Raw genomic sequence first — 23,214 nt, 5'->3', positions numbered from 1 at the left:
GAAACCTGGTTGCAATCTGTCCAAAGTCTTTATGTTTCTGGGGCATCTTCCCAGGGTGGCTCAGTAGCATTGTGACTGCAGGAAAGATCTGTGACGTCAGTGGGGTTGGCCTTCACACTTAAGTCTGGGATTTCAGAACTTCAAAGGTTTTTCTTAATACTCACTGTTGTAAGATCATTAGGTCCTTCGTCTCGTGGTCTCATTGGGTGGGGGTGGGGTGGGTGGTTAGGCTGACATTTCACACCCTTCCCCTGATTGCACCTTCACATTTGATAGGAGACCAGTTTCCATCAAATTAGACAAAGAGAATGAACTTTTAGGGAACTCCCCTATCTTCCTCCCAAGTGTGCCCAGTCAGGAAGCTAACTCTGTGGGCCACTAGGGGGAGTCTCATAGAGAACGTGGCAATAATTATTGGTGTGGTGGGCCTGGGCTTTAAATGAATTCAAATATTGAACTTTGGCTTTGTAGAGAAATTTTTGTTCGGTTATTCAGTCAAAGAGATGTTGACTGTTTCAGCTCTGAAATATCTTCCTGAGTTCTAAAATTGGAATCTACAGATTTTGGTAATACTATCTGGCCCTCTTGTACAGAAATTATATTATTGGTTGAGTTATTTTTCAAAGTATGGTGCCAGGTTTGCCTTGCTCTGGGGACACGTAACGTTCAGGATGCCAAATGACAAACTTAGATCCCACAGATAAAAACCTCCATGATTTTTGGCTTCAACAGTATGTCTTCTAGTGCTAAGCTGAGCTCTTAAACTTAGAAATACAGTATTTCATGGTTTGTAAGCTGTCCAAAAGGCTCATTACACCATTCTGGTCATCATTTTATCAAGCACCAAGGGGGACTGGCACACCATGCGTGACAGGAAGTGGCCACAGATACTGAACCCTGACTCTTCAACCAACTGGCTCTTTGCTTTGGGCAAAATCACCTCACTTCTTCAAGACTCCGTTTTCTCATCTGTAAATTGAGCTAATAATATTGATTTCCTAAGGTGGTTGAGAGGATTAAATGCAATGATACACTTCAATTGTCAGCTGAGTGCCAGGGTGGGAGTCCACTAAAAGGTAGCTATTATTAGTGATTTTTCACAAGGTGGCAATTATCCAAGAAGTAGATACAGGGTCTGTGTGAGAAAGGAAAACTGGCTTTGACCTTGCTAAGAAACTCTCTCTCTCTTTTTTTTTTTTATCTCTCTCTCCTTGGTTCTCTCTTTCCTTAAATTCAGCTGCTGGTCCATAGCATTTGGCTACAAAAATGGACTTCAGTGAAATGAGAATCTAACTTGTTTGTTCTCTAAATGGTTGCTTGAACAGTGAACACAATATATTTGTACCATTGGATTCCCAAATGCTGAATGCATGTGTCAAATCCTTCCTGGAAGTCAAAAATCTACCAAGACCTCTTCTAATCCAGGCCCACCAAGAATAGAGCCTAAAGCACAAAGGCCTATAATGTTCATTTTTTATCTTGAAAATTTACAAATGACATTATATTCTGATATTACTTTAAATATAGGCATAAGGAAATAATCTTGTGGCGGTGGTCAGTGAAGGGTTTGGTGAGTGTTGAGGGTCAGCTGAGACAACTGTTGTGTTGTGCACTCCACAACCCTAGGGGACACCTTTCACACAAAAACATTGTAGATTTCCACGTTTGTTATAAGTTTTCAAGTGTATGTCAAGAAAATATTCTAACAAGCCAAGTATATTGGGACTTTTCTGATATGTGGAAGTAAAGGTTCTTGAGGAAGGGGTACCTATTTCTTTTTTTTTTTTAAGATTTTATTTGTTTTTTTGAGAGAAAAAAAGAAAGCACACACAAGAGAGAAGAGGGTTTGGAGGGGAGTAGAGAGAGAGGGACAAGCAGACTCCGAGCTCAGCTCAGTGTGGAACCAAACTTGGGGCTCAGACTCATGACCTCGAGATCATGACCTAAGCCAAAATCCAGAGTTGGCCACCTAACTGACTGACCCACACAGGCAAGGGGGCGCCCATTTCTAACTCACCACAAGAAGTGTACATGGACCAGAGGCAGCCCTGATCCTGGGTGTCTGTGGAGTACCATGTCCTCAGCTAACTAGCTTCAACCAGCCCTAGGCCACAGCAACTAGTAGTCATTGGCAGAGTGTATCCTGTTCAACTTCCTTTTCCTGGGGAACCTGGGTGGCTCAGTGAGTTAAGCCTCTGCCTTTGGCTTAGGTCATGATCTCTGGGTCCTGGGATCGAGCCCCGCATCGGGCTCTCTGCTCGGTAGGGAGCCTGTTTACCCCTCTCTCTGCCTGCCTTTCTGCCTACTTGTGATCTCTCTCTGTCAAATAAATAAATAAAATCTTTAAAAAAAAAAAAAGAAAGAAAGAAAAAGTATTCAATTTCCTTTTCCTGTATGTCACCTCCGACCTGTTCTCCAGAGTGCCCTTAGGCCATCCTTCCTGGAAAGACCTCTTTTGGACCTGAGGACTTTTCCTCGTGCTATTCCAGTTTTACCTGCTTTGGTCCTCTAGCAATCTCTGATGTGTTTAACACTTTACATTTTAGAAGATGTTCCTCAAGTTCTATCTCATGATTCTTCTAAGGAAGACAGTGCAGACACAGCATCCCAGTTTTACAGATTAAAAACACAAGAAGGTTTAGAGAGATGAAGTGACGCACATGAGTGAATGGTGAAACCCTGACTGACTAGTCCCCAGGTCTGCTAACCCTTAGCGTTGTGTACCAGCCCTCCTGGCATAACCGTTCTGGATTCTGTTGAGGTGTCGGTGTTTGTCTTCCACTCTGAAGGAGCGCTCAACTCTCTCTGGCAATCACATTACATTTCCTTACCACAGGACTCTCCTACTCTCCTAGATGACTCTCCTACTCTCCCTCACCCCTCAAACTGCCAGCAGCTACCCCCATCCCCACTTTCAGCTCATGACTTTTCCTTTCCATTTAACCAAGAAAGCAGAAATGATCAGAAGAGAATTTTGATGTGTACACATGCTATGTCTGTAAACCTGCAGGCATCTCTGTCCCTAAATTTTGTCTCTGGTCCTGTTTCAGTGAATGAACTATCTGTGCTCCTTGTTTAGGCCCAACCCCTAGCTGGCCATAGGTCCCACTCCCTCTCAACTATTCAAGGACTTCTCTTTCTTCCTATCTAGATCATTCTCATCAGCACAAAAACATGTTTTATTTTTCCTTCTACCCATTTTAAAACAAACAACCTTCTTTTGATCCTATATATCCCTTTAACTGCTACTCCCCCCCCCCTTTTCTACAAAGAAAATCCCTCAAAGTGTTTTTATTTTTCTCTTTCTAATTTCTCTGTTTGCTGTGGTCTAAATTGTACACCCCCCATATGTTAATGCTCTAACCCTGAATGTGACTGTATTTGGAGATAAGGTGTTTTAGGAGGTAATTAAGGTTAAATGAAATCAGAGGGTGAGGTCCTAACCTGATAGGATTGATGGCCTCAGAGAAAGGAATCTCAACCTCTCTCTGTCTCTGCACACAAACACACACACACACACACACACACACACACACACACACACACTGAGGTAAGTGAAGACAATAGGAGAAGCCAGGTGGAGGATCCTCACCAGGAACCAGATCTGTCAGCACTTTGATCTTGGACTTAGCAGCTTCCAGAACTGTGAGAAATTAATTTCTGTCATTTATACCACACAGACTATGGTATTTTGTTAGGGCTGCCTGGTCAGACTAAGATGCTCTTCAAACACTGGAATCCGGCTTTCTGTCCCAGGCACCTTCCTCTAAAACTGCCCTTGTCAGAGTCCCCTGCAACTTCTTTGTTGTGTGTCCGGGGTCAGCTCTCTGTCTCTGTCTCTCTGTCTTCCTGCCACTTGCCCCATCATGCAGCAGCATTTGACAGAGTTGAGGGCTGTCTTTTCCCTGAAGCTTGTTCCTTACGTGGCTCTCAGGGCAACACATCTCCCTGGACTCTGTTCTTCCTTCTCATGGGTTTCTCATTCATCTCCCTCACCTCTGAATAGTGGGTCAATGGTTTCAGTATTCTCAGAGCTTTCCTAAAGGTCCCACGTCCTGGGAATCAGCCTGGGGCAAACCAGGAAAGCTGGTCACCCTACTGGTGAGTATTGTGGCCCAGAGCTCTGTCCTTGCACTTGGACACTCATCAGCTTGATGAGCTCACCTAATCTCATGCTGTAAGCTGGTGATCCCGCAGGTCCCCCTTCCCCTGGAGCTGCTGCCCATGTAGCCTTCCCTACCACATAAATGGCAACATCTCTTTTCCAGTTGCTCAGATCCCAGATCTTGGAATTCCATGTTTCTCTTTTTCTTTCAAACCCAATGTTTGCCCCACCTTAAAAAAAATATCCAGAATGGGTCACTTCTCATTCCTTCTGTGCTGCCCCACGGGTCCAAATAACCATTGTTTTTCCCTAAGGCTATCACAAAGCTTTCTAAAACCAACCTCCCTTCTGCCAAACTTGCCACCCATAAAGTATTCTCAAAAAAATAGCCAGTGGTGTTGTCAAGGAGTGATCATGAAACTCGTCTGCTCAAAATCCTTCAATAGTTTTCCATCTTGTAAAAGATGAACCCTTTGTAATATCTACAGAATCTTTTTGAGATGTATGTGATAGGGTCCTCCTATAGCCATCTGATCTCATCTCCTACATCTCTTTTCCTTGGTTACTCTCCTCCAGCCACAGAGGCTGCCCTGGTGCACTCCTCCATCATGCTGGCAGGCTCTTGTTTCTGCACTTTTCATCTCACCGTTGCCTCTGCTTAAAGTACCTGTGAAAAGTGCTGGCGGTATTTTGATAGAGGTTGAATTAAATGTGTAGATTGCTTGGAGTACTATAGACAATTAAACAATGTTTGTTCTTCCAATCCATGAACATGGGATGTCCTTCCATTTCTCTATGCAATCTTCAATTTCCTTCATCAGCTTTTTCTGATTTTTAGAGCACAGGTCTTTCACCTCTGGTTAGATTTATTCCTAGGTATCTTATGGTTTTTGGTGCACTTGTAAATGGGATTGATTCCTTGACTTCTCTTTGTGCTGCTTCATTAGTGATGTATAGAAATGCGGCAGGTTTACTGAATTCGTTATGATCCCAGGGTCCTTGGACCCCACATTGGGCCCCCCATCAGGCTCCACACTCAGTGGGGAGTCTGCTTCCCCCTTCCCCTGCCTCTTTCTTTCTCTCTTTCTCTCAAATAAACAAATAAATCTTTATAAAAATAAAAACTATATATTTCATATTACTGTTTCCTGCTGCATTTCCCCCTTGGTATGTACCTGTACCATATACATATGATATATACATATACCTTTCTTATTGTTTTTTCCTAATAGAATCTAAGCTCCATGAGGGCAGAAATCTTTGTCTCTTTTGTTTACTGCTCTGCCTCAATGCCTGGAACAGGGTCTGGTACATGGTAATTGCTCAATAAATATTTGTTAAATGAATGAATAAATGAAGGCCATCAGGATGTATAAATAACAGAGGAGGAATAAATACAGAGGAATGCAGAAGTCCAGGTGACTTTCCTCTGGGTTTAGGTGGTGAACATGGCACAAATTGTTGAAGGAGCTGTCATTCTATTTAAATCTTAACAAAAAATGCATGATGGGTAGTTCCTAAGGTCTGAGTGGTGTTCCCTATGGTTTGACTCTTCTCTCTGCTGTACTAAGAGCCCTCAGAACACTTCCAGGCACTCTTCCTGCCTAGGACCCTGCACTGGCAGTTGGAGAAAGGAAAGACCTCTCTCTCCACCATCAAATATTTCTTGTCCTGTTCTCCTGTGGTCTGACTTTCCGCCAGTGCCTGTTAGGAAGGCTCTGATTAGGGACGCCTGGGTGGCTCAGCCGGTTAAGCATCTGCCTTCTGCTCATGTCATGATCCCAGGTCCTGGGATTAGGACCTGCATCATGGGGCTTCCTGCTCAACAGGGAGCCTGCTTTTCTCTCTCTCTCTCCCCCCACTCTCTGTCTCTTCCTCTGCCCCTCCCCACCACTTATTCTCTCTCTCTCTCTCAAATAAATAAATAAAACCTTAAAAAAAAAAAAAAGGAAGGATCTGATTAATCCATTACGGACTTTACACCGGACAAGGGATGATGCCTTAGTTCAAACACTGGTGTATATAAAACTCACCTGGAGAGCTTCTTAAGCCTAGATTTCTGTGGCCCACCCCAACTCATTTCTAAATGGCTCATTTTGATCTAGAGATCCAAGCACCCCACGAAAGGAAAGAATTTCTAACGTTGGCATTCCTAAAGTTCTACAGAGAACATAATTTTGGTTAGTGGACCTCTCTGATGTTCCTAATAATTGCTACTGTATTACCACAAACAATCATCAAACTGTCCATCTTTCTGTTCATCCACCTGCCTGCCTGTCGGCCCATGCATCCATCCATCCATCCAGTCCACCCTGCCTCCCTCCATCTTTGCCTTAGATCTTGTGTCTGTGTGAATTTTCCTACAGGGTAGCAGGGCTGGAGGAGATTTCTCCTTTTGAAACAACTGCCTCAGGTCCTAATTACCATCTGCACCTCCCCCAGGGCCAAGCCACATCCTACCAGAAAGCCTGCTCTCAGGTGCCCACCAGGAATTTGCTATCATTACTACCTTGTGTTTGTGTCTGTCTACTCCTCCTCCTCCCACTTGCCCGTGAGGCTCCCTTTTCCCACTCTTTGGTTTCCTGTTACCCCTTCTGTCTCCCCTACTTCTGAACAAACACCTTCTCCCCAGACACCTAATTGTATCCATGCTACTATGGTGAATTCCCACCTCCCTTAGCTCTGTTTCCTGCCTATTAGTCCCACGGCCTTTCCTCTGGCTTTGGTCCAAGACAGTCAAGTAAGTCGACTAACCAAATTAAGAAGTGCAATACCTTGGAGTGCTTGGGTGGCTCAGTCGTTAAGCAGCTGCCTTTGGCTCAGGTCATGATCCTGGGGTCCTGGAATCGAGCCCCGTGTCGGGCTCCCTGCTTGATGGGAAGCCTTCTTTTCTCCCTCTCCCACTCCCCCTACTTCTGTTCCCTCTCTAGCTGTGTGTCTCTCTGTCAAATAAATAAATAAAATCTTTCAAAAACAAAACAAAATAAAAAAGAAGAAGAAGTGCAATACCTTAAAATAAAGGAACTTTGATGATTGCAGTGACATAAAATGCCAGGGGGAAAACACACTCGGGGCAAATGGATTCCTCTTTGGATCAGCCTATCCCACATAGTCACACTCACAAACGGAGCCCCCACATACAGATGTGAAGCACAACCACTGAAGATACTGACAAAAATCCCACGTGGCTGATGATGCGGTACCTAAGTAGGTAAGCTGAAAATTCCAAGACAATGTCAATCTGAGTGACAACTAACTGTGTTGTTACTAGATAGAGGACCCATGAGTTATTAAAAGCGATAAAAGGAAGCGATAAAAGCTTGTGCTCCTTGTTAAATTAAAGAGTCTTTATGATATTGGCAGCGGAATATTTATTCTTGCTGCTCTAATCCTATTTTAATACCATTTCTGAACAAAAATCCCTTTTGCTGTGGGACGTTTCTCAGTCTGCCAGGAGGCCTGAGTGAGTCTTGTGGATCCAGCAGTCTGCTCTAGAAAAGTCAGCTCAATTATCCCTGATAGTGTCAGCTCACCAGGAACGGGCTGGGATGGGCAGCCATCCCATTTGCAGTCCTAATGATCGTGAGGAGCTTATTTTTGCTGTATCGTGAGACCAGTGTGTCCAACCATCGAGCCGAACATAAGCACCAGCTCTTCAAGGTGAACAGAAATATCTGTTTGAAAAGTATATTAATAGAGTCTAATTCCCAAATCAATGAATGTATTTTGGGCCCTAGACATCCACACATTTAGCCAAGTGGCTCTAGGACAGAATTTAATATTGTAGGTGTTTATCTCATCCATAGAAAGGGTAATGAAATCTGTAAGAGAGAAGTTTTCCTGAGCTCTGAGAATACTTCTTTGTCCCATCACTAAAATATATAAGATTCTGTTGTGTATGAAACTCCCCTCTGAGTAACCTCTGGGGCCCCCACCTGCCGTATGGGTCACATATGCACATCTCCTTATGGTTAGGATGCTTAACATTGTAAGAGTTCAGCCGTCTTCCCTTTTGCCCTTCTTCTAGAATGATTTATCTTTGAAAAAATTACAGTAAAAATAATTCTGTCCAGGACATTTTTTCTTAGAAATTCGTGATCACTTTTTCATAGACATAGAAATAACTAGACCAAACTCTGATGTTAAGGAGATAGGAGAAAGGCCAAACATTGACTGGATGCTTAGGACACACAAGGCTCTGTGTGTGTGCGTGTGTGTGTGTGTGTGTGTGTGTTCATATCTATCATTCAGTTAATTCTCACAACAACCAAATGAGTATAATATCCTGTTTCACAGGTGCAAACTGAGGAACTTTCTCCAAGTCAGATAGCAGTATTTCTGACTCAAGTCTATGTTCTTTCCACCTTGCCACGCTCCTTATCCTTGAAGTCTCTCGATATCTTCATCCTTTCCTGCTTCCTTTTTGACGTGACTTCTGTCCCTTGGCAGATACCTTGTGTTTTAGATACTCGGGTTTTCTGCTGAATCTCTTCAATTACTCCTTCACTCATTTATTCTGTCAGTCAGACATATAAACATTTGAACATTGTTTGGGTCCCTGTAAGTACTCTTCTGGACAGCCGGCCTACAGCAATGAGCAAAACAGTAAACAAAATCCTGCCTTCATGGACATTTTAAAAGCGAGTGTGCAATAAGTATCCAGGCATTCAAGAGGAAGTGTGATGAGTACAATTATCGAGACAAGCAAAGGCATGGTGGCAGCCCAGTGGAAGGACATGCAGCCGCTTGCCGGGAAGGAGGAAACAGAAGACTTCCCAGAAAGAAGTGACACCTAAGGGGAGTCTTGTGGCCTTGTGGAAATTGCCCCCATTGAGTGGATGAAGTATGTTTCTGCTCAGTGAATGCCCATCCCCATGGCCAGGGGGGAGAGTGGTGGGAATGGGGAGGCCTGCTCTCTGATAATCACAGCTGAGGCTTGTATAGGTGAGTAGAAGCCAGATGCTGAGTGATCTTGTATCTCTGTGGGCATTTGAGGAGTTCGGAATGTACCCTGTAGGTGATGGAGAGATGAGTGGTCACATAGGGAGTGTTTACTGAGTTCTGGAGTGTTGTTGATGTGTTTAAATGTTCAAACCCAGCCTGAAAAATTAGTCAGTTTTTCTTTGCAAACAAAGTAGACAAAAAAATAAGCCTTAAAAATTTAATTTGTAAGAATTGGAGGGTCTCTATTTTTATGTTTTAAGTGTTCTACTCAATCTGCACTTATATGTATACAATATACTTTTACATAAATGTAATAGATCATAGAAATACAATAAAGGATTAACATTCTGAATATGTAAAAATATATATACCAAGATATACAGCGAGGAACACTTAGAAACATCCCTTATGAAATCGTCATTGAAAAATACCATTATACACATTTTGATGTGTTTCTTTCTAAACTCTTTTCTATGAACACATACATATGTAATTATAATAATTGTAATTATTATGTAATCATAATTATATAGTATATTATAATTACAGATAATTATAATAATTAGGTATTTAATTGACATCATATTATACATATAATTTTATATTCTAACTTTTTCATTTAATCTTAATTATATGTATATTTTGACATTTCACATGTTTTTACATATTTTTTTGAAAATAGGATTTTTAAAATTATGTTCCATTAGGTAATATACAGTACATCACTAGTTCTTGATGTCGTGTTCCATGATTCATTAGTTGGATACAACACCCAGCGCTCATCACTACACGTGCCCTCCTTAATATCCATCACCTGGTTACTCCATCCCCCCACACCCCGCTCCCTTCTGTAACCCTCAGTTTGTTTCCTAGAGTCCAGAGTCTCTCATGGTTTCTCCCCCTTCAGTTTTCCCTCCCTTCTGCTATGGTCCTCTGCGCTATTCCTTATGTTCCGCATATGAGTGAAACCACATGATAATTGTGTTTCTCTGCCTGACTTATTTCACTCAGCATAACCCCCTCCAGTTCCATCCATGCGATGTACAAGCATATTCTATAGCTACCATCATTTTATTCTACCTACTTTTTTAGTTTTGGACGGTTAGATTGTGACCAACTCTTTTGGAAATGGAAATGATACTGCCATCATATTTCAAACAAAACCACTTTATAGATCTCTGGTTGTTCTCTAAGAAAATAATGGAACAAAGGTTTGGAATATTTGCGAGGATCTTGGTGCACACTGCCAACGTGCCCTAAAAAGAGACTATTAGATTTTTGTAAAGCAAATTGAAAATATGTCACAAGAGAGGTAAAACTTGTATACCCAAATGGAGAGACTGCACTTCTTACAATATATTCTAGGGAAATATCCCAAAATACAGAAAAAGACTTACATACAAACATGTTAACCACAGAGTTAACAAAAAATTGGAACCAGCTTAATTGTTCAACACTGGGAAATGTAAAAGTATTACTTTTTTGGACATATTCATGACAACCATTAAAAAGTTTATTAATTATTTATGATATGTAAAGTGTACACATTAAAATTGATAAGTGGGAAATTGGGACACAAAATGTTAACTATAGTTTGATTTCAACTATGTTAAGAAAAATTCCAAGAGAAATTTTATCTGAGCTTTATGGGAGGTAGAATTATGGGTAATTTTTTCCTTCTTCTTAGCTTGCTGTATTTTTATTAGCATGAATTGTTTTTATATTTTAAAAAAAATGACAAGGGCAAGTCTTCCTTTGTTGTGCAATTGTGGCTTTTTTTCCTCCTGGATTTCCTTACCAATGTCAGTTTTTGGGTAAAATTTCAGCCATAATTTCATTTTCTAATGGTGTGCATGAATTTCAACATTTTCTTAAGAAGTCATACTAGAAATCACTAGAATCTCCTAGCTGCAGCCTGCTTTGAAGCGAGAAGGCTGAAAGTGCCTTCTCGTTGCGGAATGTTTTCACAGACTGCACTTGACAGAGATGGATATGGGGTTTAGGATCAGGAAATCTCGTTGGGTTCCTGACTTGCCCAATTCTCTGCATCTCTTAGAAAGTAGCAGCAGAGAAAGTTCTTGTCTGATCTATTATTGATTTGTGGAGAAGTCAGGAGGGAAGCACTTTCAGAGCAGAATGTTTAGCTGAGAAAGCACTTTTCACTCCAAATTCGACTCTATTTCCATCAGTCAATAATTTGTTCTAGATTGAAGTTCTTTTTTATTCTTGAAGAGGGAAAAGAAAATTATTTGATGTGACGTAAAACAGGAAATGTTTTGAGGGGAATTCACTAGGAAGCTTCTAAATTTTTTGCAAGAATTGAGGTATCTCTGAAATTACTTTTTTGCATTTTAAATTCAATTTCCACATACACACAATGTATGATTTTAAATAAATATGTAAATGATTTTTTAAAAGATTTTATTTATTTACTTATTTGTCAGAGAGAGAGAGTGAACAAGCAGGCAGAGGGCAGGCAGAGGTAGAGAGAGAGAGAAGCAGGTTCCCTGCAGAGCAAGGAGCCCTATGCGGGACTCGATCGTAGGACCCTGGGATCATGACCTGAGCCGAAGGCAGCAGCTTAACCAACTGAACCACCCAGGTGTGCCTAAGTGATACTTATTTTAAGTGAAGTCTTTTTTCTTTCCATTTCTACTTCCTCCCTCACCCAACCCTCTTACCCATGTGAGTGACCTACCATGTAGCCTTAGTGGGAGACCTTTATAACTTCATAACTTTATAACTTCAAAATATATCAAGTAGCTTAAAATATCCCTTTCCCACTCAGATTTTTGGGTGAATGTTATACCTCAAATGTTACCCAGGTATGAAAGGGCTATGGCAATGGCTTCTCATTAGTAGCTAGTCCATGCTTAAACTATACTGCGGGAAGCATTATCTGACTTTACATTAGGAATTTAAGACCTAAATGTTGTTTCTGGCAAGTGAACAGATTCTTTTTTATGCTACTCCAGTTTTAAAATGTTCAAATAGATGTTCTATACCTTAAAAGTTAAAAAAGACTTCCTGTGGGCATTTCCAGGCAGGGGTGCAAGGAACTTTCTGGAGTGACAGAAATGTTCTATATCTTGACTGTGATGATGATTATATAGGTGCATAGCATTTGTCAAACACTATTGAACTATATGCTTAAAATGGGGCCCTTTTATTGGAGGTAAACTCTACCTAAATGAAGTTTATCAGACAAAAGCGTATCTATTCACTTCAACTGTGGCCTTCGAACTTGCTGCGAAGACATTGTCATTTATCTCTTCAGTCCTCACCCCTCTCCCGTCTGTGAGGACATGTAGGTTTCAGATGATTTATTCTAAGTGGCCGTCTTAGGACTGGGGCGTGATGGAGAACAGAAGTGGCTTTGCAGGTGACAGAGCACCACTCAAGGAAATGTCATCAGAGCTTTTGGCATCGCAGCCTCATTCTGCCACAGAAGCCACTCTGCTCTGGGGTGTGCCAACAGCATCTCCCAGGTGGTGATGAAAGATATAGAAGGAGGCAGTTCTTTTTTTTTTTTTTAAGTAAGATTTTATTTATTTATTTGACACAGAGAACGAGAGAGAGAACACAAGCAGGGGGAGTAGGAGAGGGAGAACCAGGCTTCCCGCCGGGCAGGAAGTCCGATGTGGGACTCCATCTCAGGACCGTGGGATCCTGACCTGAGCCAAAGGCAGACACCTAACAACTGAGCCACCCAGGCACCCCAAAGGAGGCAGTTCTTGATTTGGTATCATGGAGACAGAGTCCAATTCTCTGTCTCAATATTTCTGTCTCTTCTCTCTCTCTTTCAAGACTGTATCAAACATGGGTCAGGCAGAGCGATAGGTATGTGTTAAAAGAAACAACACTATTTCTGGGCCAAGCAACTCTCCAGGTGCTTGTTCAGGTCTCTCTTAGGGCAGGTTTGGGCCAAACTTAACTATGATTTTTTTTTCCTATCGTTTACTTTAATCCTGGTGATGATAAAAATGGCTAAAGTACCCTTGGTTAGAGAGTACAATTTAGACTATGAAATGGACAAAGCAGATTACTTCATTACACACCCTTGCCAACACTTGGCCTTATATTGGACACCGTTGTTGAAGCTGTCTGTTGTCAGGGAGACCCAGCCTTCCATCTGCATCTTGCTTCATGTTAAATGCTGCAAAGCTGGTTGGTCACGTGCACTCTTCACTTGTATTACCAAGTCCCACGGAGGGTCTGTTCATTCTAGCCCTGGCCACAAGCAGAGGCCGGAGTAGTGTTCACTGGGGAGGAGACTGTACGCAGCTAGGAAATGTGCAAGGCGTGACAGTGAGAGGGTCTGATGGGGAGCCAGGCTGGCCTGGTCTGGCAACGGTACAGGAGTGCGTGGGCGAGCCTGCCACCTGTGTGTGAAAGCACGCTTTCCACCAAAATGTCTCCAGTCATCTTTGTCTCCAACGTTAAACCATGTTTCAAACTTCCTTTTTAATATTCGCAAATTCAGTTTAAGAATGCAATTTTTAAGAGACAGTGCAAATGTAACCTCATACTAGGTTTTTAACAATGAATGAGTGAATTTATGTAAATGACACTGAGTAAAACTTGACTAATTCAAATTCATTGTGTGAAATCTGAGATAGCTCATGAGAGTTGGATTGAAGTTTTTTCCTTTTTTTAAGTAACACAATTGAATATTTTATTTTCCACATTTCACAATACAAATGAAAATTGCCTTTTTTTTTTTTTTTTTGGTCCCACTACTCCCCTGCAAAAACAACTCTCTTTGATAGGAAAGGGATACAAGTCTTCCCTATCCTCCTGTTAGAAAACACCCAGTCACAGCACCATGATTTCCTGGTTAACTAGAACAAATATAAAATGAATATAAAGAGGTTCCTGCCTGCCCTATCTGTCTGGTAAAGTCATTCCTGGCTGAGTGGACACCATCACGGGACGGGCAGGCGGTCTCATCTTTGGGGGCCCAGGCATCATTGGCATGTAGCCTCCCATAGGTGGTCTCATTCCAGGAGCAGGTCCCACTGGGATCATCCAGGAGGGTCCATCACTGGCATCATGGGAGGACTCCCCCATATGGGGCTCTGGCCTCATGCCAGGGCGAGGAGGAGCCAGGAGGCTAGTGGGAGGTGGGATCATTGCCCTGCAGGAAGAGGAACAGAGAATGGAGTAGGAGGTATCTCGAAATGCAGCAGTTGTTTTGTCCATCTAGCTCTGAGTGCTCTTCTACACTTTTCCTTTCTTTTCTTTTCTTTTTTTTTTTCCAAAGATTTTATTTACTTATTTGACAGACAGAGATCACAAGTAGGCAGAGAGGCCGGCAGAGAGAGAGGAGGATGCGGGCTCCCCACTGAGCAGAGAGCCTGATGCGGGGCTCGATCCCAGGACCCCGAGATCATGACCTGAGCTGAAGGCAGAGGCTTAACCCACTGAGCCACCCAGGCGCCCCATCTTCCACCCATTTCTGATAGTAGTCTTTCATGTTCTCTTTGTGTTTCCTCCCACTGCCGCGTGTCTTTCTCCCTGATGGGGAGTCATGAGTGAAGTATGTGTCACAGTAGTCACAATAAAACTTAGGCATGTTGCTCTGCAAGCCATTGGCCACTTCATCCCAGGATTGAAGGTTTCCCTTTTTCTCCAAGATTGTATTTATTTATTTGTCAGAGAGAGAGAGGGCACAAGTAGGGGAAGCAGGGGGAGCCACAGGCAGAGGGAGAAGCAGGCTCTCTGCTGAGCAGGAAGCCCCATGCCTGGTTCCATCTCAGGACCCTGGGATCACGACCTGAGCTTAACCGACTGAGCCACCCAGGTGTCCCCAGGGTTGAAGTTTTTTTTTTTTTGGAAATATAAAACATTTTATTTTTTATCTGTTTTTCTAGTTTTTAGAAATGATAAAAATGAACTAGTTGTAAAATAAAATTCACCATATGGAAAATAAACATATAGATGTTTATCTTGTGCTAATGATTCTCATTAATATTTTTTTTTAAATTTTTAATTTTTTAGGGGCACCTGGGTGGCTCAGTGGGTTAAGCCTCGCCTTCAGCTCAGGTCATGATCTCAGGGTCCTGGGATGGAGCCCTGCATCGGGCTCTCTGCACAGTGGGGAGTCTGCTTTCCCCTCTCTCTCTGCCTGTCTAATTCTCTGCCTACTTATGATCTCTCATTCTGTCAGATACAGAAAATCTAAAAAAAAACAAAAAAATTTTTAATTTTTTAATTTCTTTTCAGTGTTCCAGAATTCATTGTTTATGCACCACACCCAGAGCTCCATGCCATATGTGCCCTCCATAATACCCATCACCAGGCTCACCCAACTTCCCACCCCCCGCCCCTCCAAAACCCTCAGATTGTTTTTCAGAGTCCATAGTCTCTCATGGTTCATCTCCCCCTCAGATTTCCTCCAACTCCCTTCTTCTCTCCATCTCCCCATGTCCTCCATGTTATTTCTTATGCTCCACAAATAAGTGAAACCATATGATAATTGACTCTCTCTGCTTGACTTATTTCACTCTAGCATAATCTCCTCCGGTCCCATCCATGTTGATAAAAGTTGGGTATTCATCCTTTCTGAGGGTTGAAGTTTTTGATAATCTTTTTGTAAACTCTTTTTAAAAAGGTTAAGAGCCTAGATAACAATGCCATCTGTATAAATAAAATTGAAAATTGAAGAGGGACATTGATGATACTTATGAGGAAAATCCTCACTACTTTGAAGAAAGAAGAATGAATTTATACATGTATGTATTTACTTATTTATTTTAAAGTCTCTTCAAAAAGTCCTTGGGAGTGCCACTGGATAATTCTTTGTTAGCCTAGATTGTTCAAGTAATAAATGAATAATACATAAATACAACTGCACGCTTAATAGAATAAAACTACATGTTCGATAAGGTAGTATGAATGTATTCGAATTGAGAGAAAGAAAACAAAAGACATTTACATTATAACAGTTAAAATGTGTAATAATGGAACTGAATGAATGTTGAAAACTGCAAAAAGTCATCGAAATATCCAAGAAGAGTTTGTTCTTAACATCTCCCAGGTGACACACTGCAGTGGAAGGATCTGGATCCCGAGGCCACACTTGGTGGTGGAGTAGAGGATTATATTGCCCCATGATATCCCTCAGTCCCTGCGGGGGCCCTTCTCCTATTGGTTGAGTGTGGTGTGGGAGTATGCCTCAACGTGGGCTAAATCACCTTTTAAAGGAAAATGCTTCTACTAACCACTGGGAAGCATGCCTACTAGTGCCCTGGCTTTTGACAGAAGTGGAAAAGTCAGTGAGGACTGGTTTGTTCCTGAAAGAGAGGAAAATTGCTGGGATGTGTGTTGGGAGATTGAGAGAGTGTCCAGGTGTGGAGCATTTAAGTCTTGAGGTGACCCTCCTTTACCTGCAAATCTTTAGTCCTTGCTAGATTCCTTAAATGCTGGGGGAGAATGATATTTTTGTTTGCCCCTTTGTTTTTGGAAACCAATGAACAGTCAGGGTTTTGTGAGTGGTTTACACTGGTGGAACCAGAGATCCAGGCACAAATATAGGAGCTAGACATAAGAAGTCAGCCTTGTAGATTTCGCTTGATCCAGTTTGTGACAAAAAGCAAACCTTTGTTGGAGGTTATGACTCCTGTCTTGTGACAGAGCAAAACTATGAAAAGTAAGGGAGACAATGAAAACTTTAAATCCTAGGTGACTTCACAGAGCATCAAGCCAAACATCTTTTGAGAACTTCTTTATTTTAGACTTTTTCGTTTTATGAAACAATACAATCCCTTTATTTTATAAATCATTTGGAATAGAGTTGTCTGTTACTTGTGGTAGAAACATCCTAACTGATACAAGCAATAAAAAGAGTATTGTTACCCTGTGTGTAGGCCATACTCTTTAGAGCTTAGGTCAGGAAGCTGTGAGTCAGCCAAATGGTTCCGGAAGAAACTGTTTCAGACCGGGAGGGTTTTCACTGCACTGGTCACAAAGCCAGACTCCTCACTGGATCATTATCTTGGCCTGGCTCCAGCTGCTTCCTAGCTCCCTAGAGACAAGAGGGAGTCACTAGAAAGGTTTTGTTACTCTGCCTCTGTGCTCTTACCAGGAAATACTGCTGTCAAAGGTGCTTTGAGATCAGAGTTCCCAATTCCAGTTCGTTCAGGACTTTCCCAGCTTTTGTCCTGAAAGTCCTAAGTTTTGGAAGGCTCTTCTTCCGGGGGTCCTTTGGAACTTGATGTGGGGCTAGTGGTTGGGGACCTTGCAGGAAGGGGTGGTCTCTGGGACTCAGCCCTAGTACCAGGGCAGGTCCAAGGAGGCACAATGGAAGCAAGTTTGGAACCTGTGTTTTACATAGGACACTGACTCTTCTCTCATTTCAAACTGGATTCCAGGATCCCTTGATCCAAAGAAAGGACAGAGTTGTCACTACTAAGTTTCCCAATCATAGTGAGGTATCAGGAGGCCAACAGACCTGACTTCTTGTTCTGGGGACAAAAATAAAGGGATTAGAATACGAGGTGCCGTGGGCTGGCCACAGAGGCTTTGCAGTGGAGTAGGTGTCTTCCTACCCCCACCTGCCACAGCAAGAAGCTGGCTGTTTAATTTGACTTTCTCCTGATAGGAAGCAAAGCACATTCCGTAGTTCCTGATGCAAGAGGCCATCACTTTTTGAAAATAAATATGGGTGAGGCAAATTATGTTACCAAAAAATTTCTACTGATTGCAACTCAAAATGTGTGTACATGAGGGAAAGACCCCTATGGAAAGGTATGAAGAGATAAAGTAGTTCTGTGAACCACATTAGGAGCCACAACCTGTCCTTTTGCAGGAGTTAGAAAATAAAGCAGTGACACTCTTTCATTATAGTAAAGGCCCTCCAAAATACAGGGTGAACACCTGCTGGTGTAAATTCATAAAGTATAGAGCTGAAGGGGTAGAAATATCTACAGAATTGTCAGTAACAGCTGTGGAGGTAATGTTGGAACAGGACATGAAAGAACAGATGATTGACCTTTGACCTTGGTAGCTTCAAATCTTCATTGGGACATTTAACAGGTTTTTTCTGTTTGTTTGTTTGTTTTTGTTTTTGTTTTTTTTTACGAAAGAGTTCATGGTCACATAAGCTTGTGAACCACTGTTGCCCTTCCTCCCCCCTCTCTAGCAGGTACCCCCCTTTCTAGCATGTCTAACCATTTCCAAACATTATATAGTTAGATTCTGATTTTATTTTATTTTATTTATTTTTTTTTAAAGATTTATTTATTTATTTGACGGAGAGAGGGAGAGAGATTACAAGCAGGCAGAGAGGCAGGCGGGGGGGGGGGGGGGGGAAGCAGGCTCCCTGCCGAGCAGAGAGCCCGATGTGGGACTCGATCCCAGGACCCTGAGATCATGACCTGAGCTGAAGGCAGAGGCTTAACCCACTGAGCCACCCAGGCGCCCCTCTGATTTTATTTTAAATTGAGAAATGATTATTATCATCCCAGGGTAATAGCCAACCACTTTCAGAAATACTGCCTCAGAAAGTTTGTTTTTGAGAATAGTCCCAGTGAAAAACTCAGAAAGGAATTTCCTTGAAATATTTTTAGAGGTAAAGGAGCATCTTCATTGGCGGACTTGCCTAAGGCAGTGCCTTCCCCCAACCCAGGGTCAGGGTCAGTACCAACTGGTCAGGAGATGTGTTCTTCCACTAAGACTCAAATTTGACATTGGAATACGTGGCCTTTCAGAAAAGAAGCATCGTATTCTTTCACTGGAGCTCTGCGTGACTGAATCTCTGTGAATCTTCTTTTTGAACAGACATTTAAAATCCAAATCTTTAGAAATGTTGCCAAGAGTTGAAAAGGCAAGTGTGAAAATTCAAATGGCCATTTGACGATCAGAATATTTCAATTTAAAAAAAAAATGTGCCACTTAAAACAGGCATTGAAATTCTGGAATTAAGAATAAAGATTATCGCTTTGAGTAAGGACCCATTGGGAAAAGACTGCTATTTGTTTGGGAAAATGGTCAAACTGGTAAGTTATAAATGTAGTTGTTCCTACACGAACGCTATACTGTGCTTAAAATTGCAAACCTGTTGAAAGGGCAAAACGTAGGAAAATTACTTCATAAATATTTTATAACTAGAGAACATTTTAGCTGAGCAACCTAAACATAGCCTTTTAGGTTAGAAGCAATATACTCTTTTTCATATGCTATAAATAGGTCATCCATCATTATCTGAGAACCTTGTTTTTGCACTGAGTTTAAAAAAAAGGGGGGGAATTTTATTCAGATGAGAGGAAACAACAAGCGTGGATTAAAAATTTTTAGAAAAAGGGTGTATTGTATTATCTTTGAAGACTTCTTATGAAGATTTGCTTTGATTGAATTGCCATTTCTAAGTTAAATGAAACACGGAAGAGGTTATCACTTGACTGAAGTTCTAGAAAAGCAGCTTGTCAGAGTTACAAGAGATAGAGAGGTGAATGGACGTGTTAGCTTTGGGTGAAGCTGGGTGAAGCTATACGTTCTTTCTAAGGTAGCCACATCTGTACATGGTACCATGTCTGGGAAAATGGAGTATGGTCTGTTTTTCTTAGGGATTTCCACATCTCTCAAAGTACTCCTCCTGTCTTTCTTAGTATCTCCACAGGGGCCTCAGGGGCTTTCAGTTCCACAACTGGTGAAGGTCCCTCTTTCCTATTTCTAGAGCAAAGGATTGGAAACAATGTAATTGTAAAAAATAAGAAAACATAAAAAATAGATTCCGATAAAATATAAGTCAATGATTAAAATGGTGATTTTGTTCTCTAAAGTAATGTTAAGTGAAAAAATATAGAAATTTTATGTGTTATATACTCCTTATGTATAAATTCTCTCTGTATGTATATTTTTTCTGATTTCTCTCTCTCCATACATATATTTGAGTTACTTTCAATTTTATTTATTTATTTTTTAAAGACTTTATTTATTTATTTGAGAGAGAGAGCATGAGTTGGGGTGGGGGCGGGCCAGAGGGAGAAGGAGAAGCAGGCTTCTCACTGAGCAGGGAGCCTGACACCAGTCTCAATCTCAGGACCCTGGGATCATGACCTGAGCATAGGGCAGACCCTTAACTGACTGAGTCACCCAGGTGCCCCACTTTTAATTTAAAACACATTTATTTGAAAACATTCCACTGAACGCATTAAACATGATTACCAACATGATCTCAGAATGCCTCGAGTATGTGCAAAAACTGTTGTTACATTTGTTACACAAAATAGACTTTTTTTTTTTTTAAGATTTTATTTACTTATTTGAAAGACAGAGATCACAAGCAGGCAGAGAGGCAGGCAGAGAGAGAGGAAGGGAAGCAGGCTCCCTGAGGAGCAGAGAGCCCGATGTGGGGTTCGATCCTAGGACCCTGGGATCATGACCTGAGCTGAAGGCAGAGTCTTAACCCACTGAGCCACCCAGGCACCCCCAAAATAGTCTTTATACACACATATTTGCACATACATGTACACACACTAAAATGTTAATAGCACTTTTCTTTGGGTATAATCATAGTTGATTTTTTGTCCTTTTTATGAGTTGTATTAATTCCAAATTCCCTACACAAATGTGGATTAGTTTCCTAACACAAAAAAATAAAAATGCTTAGAAATAATAGAACTATTTTCACTGTGGTCCATATTTTTTGAATCCCTGGTTTTTGCTAGAGGAACTGAGTTTATTTGTGCAATTATGTTAGCATCTGTGGCACAGACCTTGAATTTTTTTGTCGAGAAGTCTGAAGACTAGACCTCACCCTCTGCTGATCAACTCTTGGGACTGTGAATGGGTTTCTTGGCCTCTCCGGGCCTCATTGTTCTCATCAAGAAAAGAAAAGGTTTGGGGGGGCAGAAAGATGCCCCCTGAGGTAACTCTCTGGTGAGTGTATGGCCGTGATTTCCCCCAAGAAATATATGGTCACTGTCAGGGGCTTGTAAGCATTAATCCCAAGGGATACATTTAAACGATAGACATTTTTGTTGACATAACTGGCAGTCCCTTACATATCCCTCTAGGACGATGGTTCTCAAACTCGAGCCTGCATAGGAATCACCTGGAGCCTCGTTAGAGTGTAGACCGCTGGGCCCCAGCACGAGTTTCTGATTCAGCGGGGCTGTGGTGGAGCCGGGGAAACGGCCTTTCGAACAGGTTCCGGGCCGTGCTGGTGGTGGGGAAGAAACCTGCCTCAAGAAAATATCCCAGTTAGGAGAAGGTGTTTTTCAGTTTCTGTAAGTGTTTTGAACTTCTTTTTCTCCCCTCTTCCAAAATTATTAGAAAGGTGTTTTGAAGGTTTCTCAAGGATACCTTTGAGTCAAAATTTTAAAACGCATTTCTTTAAAAAACAATGAAAACATGATTTCACCAGTTACTGTAAGAAGGAGCAAATGAGGAGACTGATGGTTGTGGGGGGTGGGGAGGTGCTTGGGTCGGAGGGCGTGTGGGGAGGAGAATGTGTATTGTTTTCTGTGGGCTCCGGTCTGCCACACAGAGCAGGTTCATGGTTTCTCCGATGAATTAGACAAGGAAGTGGGAGGGCTTTCTCTGTGAAGCATGTTTATTTTTTATTTCTTTGAGAGAGAGAGAGAGAGAGAGAGCAAAGCGAGCACACGCTGAGCAGGGCACCCAATGGGGGCTCGGTCCCAGGACCCTGGGATCATGACCTGAGCCGAAGGCAGACGCTTAACCGCCTGAGCCACCCAGGCATCCCCGTGACGCAGGATGTTTCAGTTACTTGCTTGGTCCGCAGTAAGCCCTCACAGACTTCCTTTCTTTTTACTTTGCTTACCAAATCCCAAATCGACGGCAGCCGGTTGGTGTGCATGTGAGACTCAAGCAAACCCAGACAGGGACGCTGACAGGGCAGTCTTCTCTGCCTGTGGAACCGGTCTACATTCCAGAACTATTTCATGAATTGTCACTTCTCATATCTTCTTCACAGACCACTCTGTCTGCCTGGAATGTCTCAGACAAAGCGACTTTCTTCATTTTTCTGTTCTGCTAGCCCTCTGTAAGTGACTTCACTCTAGGACTGAGCGCATCCTACCCTCCCTGGCTTGCTGTGCGGCTTCCTCCGGGGAACTGGAGATATCTTGGGTACACAGCTGGCCTTGGGTTCATCTCTGCATCTCCAGCAACTGATAGATCCTTTGGCAAATGTTTTCTGTTGAAAATACGTCCACGGGTATTCACAGGCAAAATTTTATCTTTAATGTAAGTAAAAGGATCAATAAGACAAGGCCAAATTTAAAAAATAGTGACCTTAAGACTCTGCTCTTTATTCTGGTTGGTACTAATTCTTAATAATATGAGGATGTGTTATTTTTAAAATTGCTCTCCCCGAATAATTAAAGAACATTCGGCCTCTGTAAATTTTGAGAATATTCGTACACCTCATCTCATGTCAACCATGGATTTATCTGTCCTGTTACTTAGAAGACAGAACTGCAAAGGTGCGTTGACTGAAGTTCTCAAACCCCCAGAGTGGAAAAGTGACTTGTATTTATTTATAGTAGTTTTGACTCTCAAAGTCCTGCTGAGCTGAACTATTTGCCTTTTCAGTCTGCAGTATGTGAAGCACGCTTTGGGGAATGAATCGGACACTATTATGGGTAGATCAAGGAGGGAGTTATTTCAGGCAGCCAAGGTGGTTCTGCCTTTAGTAGGAGTTAAAGCAGTGTTATTTGTCAAGCTTTCCTAAAAACGGCATGTAACCTCAGAGATGAGAAATGGAGCACAAGGTGGTCATGATCTGATTGTTTTCCAGGTGAGACATGATGAAGGGTTGTTGTCCTAAATATACTTAAGAAAGGATCTATTAACTTTTTATCTGGATGACTTTAAGGGGTTTTGATGCTGCTGTAGGCTAGCTATATTAGTCCATGCTAAAACAGGAAACTAAAAAGGAAGTTTTGAATGAATCTTCAGGTGATAGATAACAGTATGATCTGTGAGACAGAGCATCTTGTGGGAATTTCCAAGTAAGTGTCCAAAAATCAGTTACATATACATCAGTTATAGGATTCTATATCTCATCCACCTCCACGATTAAAAAAAATCAGTTATTTAGGATCAAGGAGAATTTGAGGAGGATGTCCTCAGAGACCTAGCCCCTAAGGGGAAAAAGTTCTGTGTGTAGCTACTTCTCTGTAGGCCAAGTCAAGAGA

At 41.9% G+C, this 23,214-nt stretch overlaps 1 pseudogene; it reads right to left on the bottom strand.

The window, feature by feature from the left end:
* Positions 1 to 13,933: 13,933 nt before the first annotated feature.
* LOC125100309 (U1 small nuclear ribonucleoprotein C-like) lies at positions 13,934 to 14,624 on the bottom strand (annotated as a pseudogene).
* Positions 14,625 to 23,214: the final 8,590 nt, after the last annotated feature.

The sequence above is a fragment of the Lutra lutra genome, chromosome 5 (assembly GCF_902655055.1).
Source record: "Lutra lutra chromosome 5, mLutLut1.2, whole genome shotgun sequence".
Taxonomy (NCBI): Eukaryota; Metazoa; Chordata; class Mammalia; order Carnivora; family Mustelidae; genus Lutra; species Lutra lutra.
The sequence above is the reverse complement of the archived record's forward strand: the minus strand, read 5'-3'. Positions and strand labels throughout refer to the sequence as shown.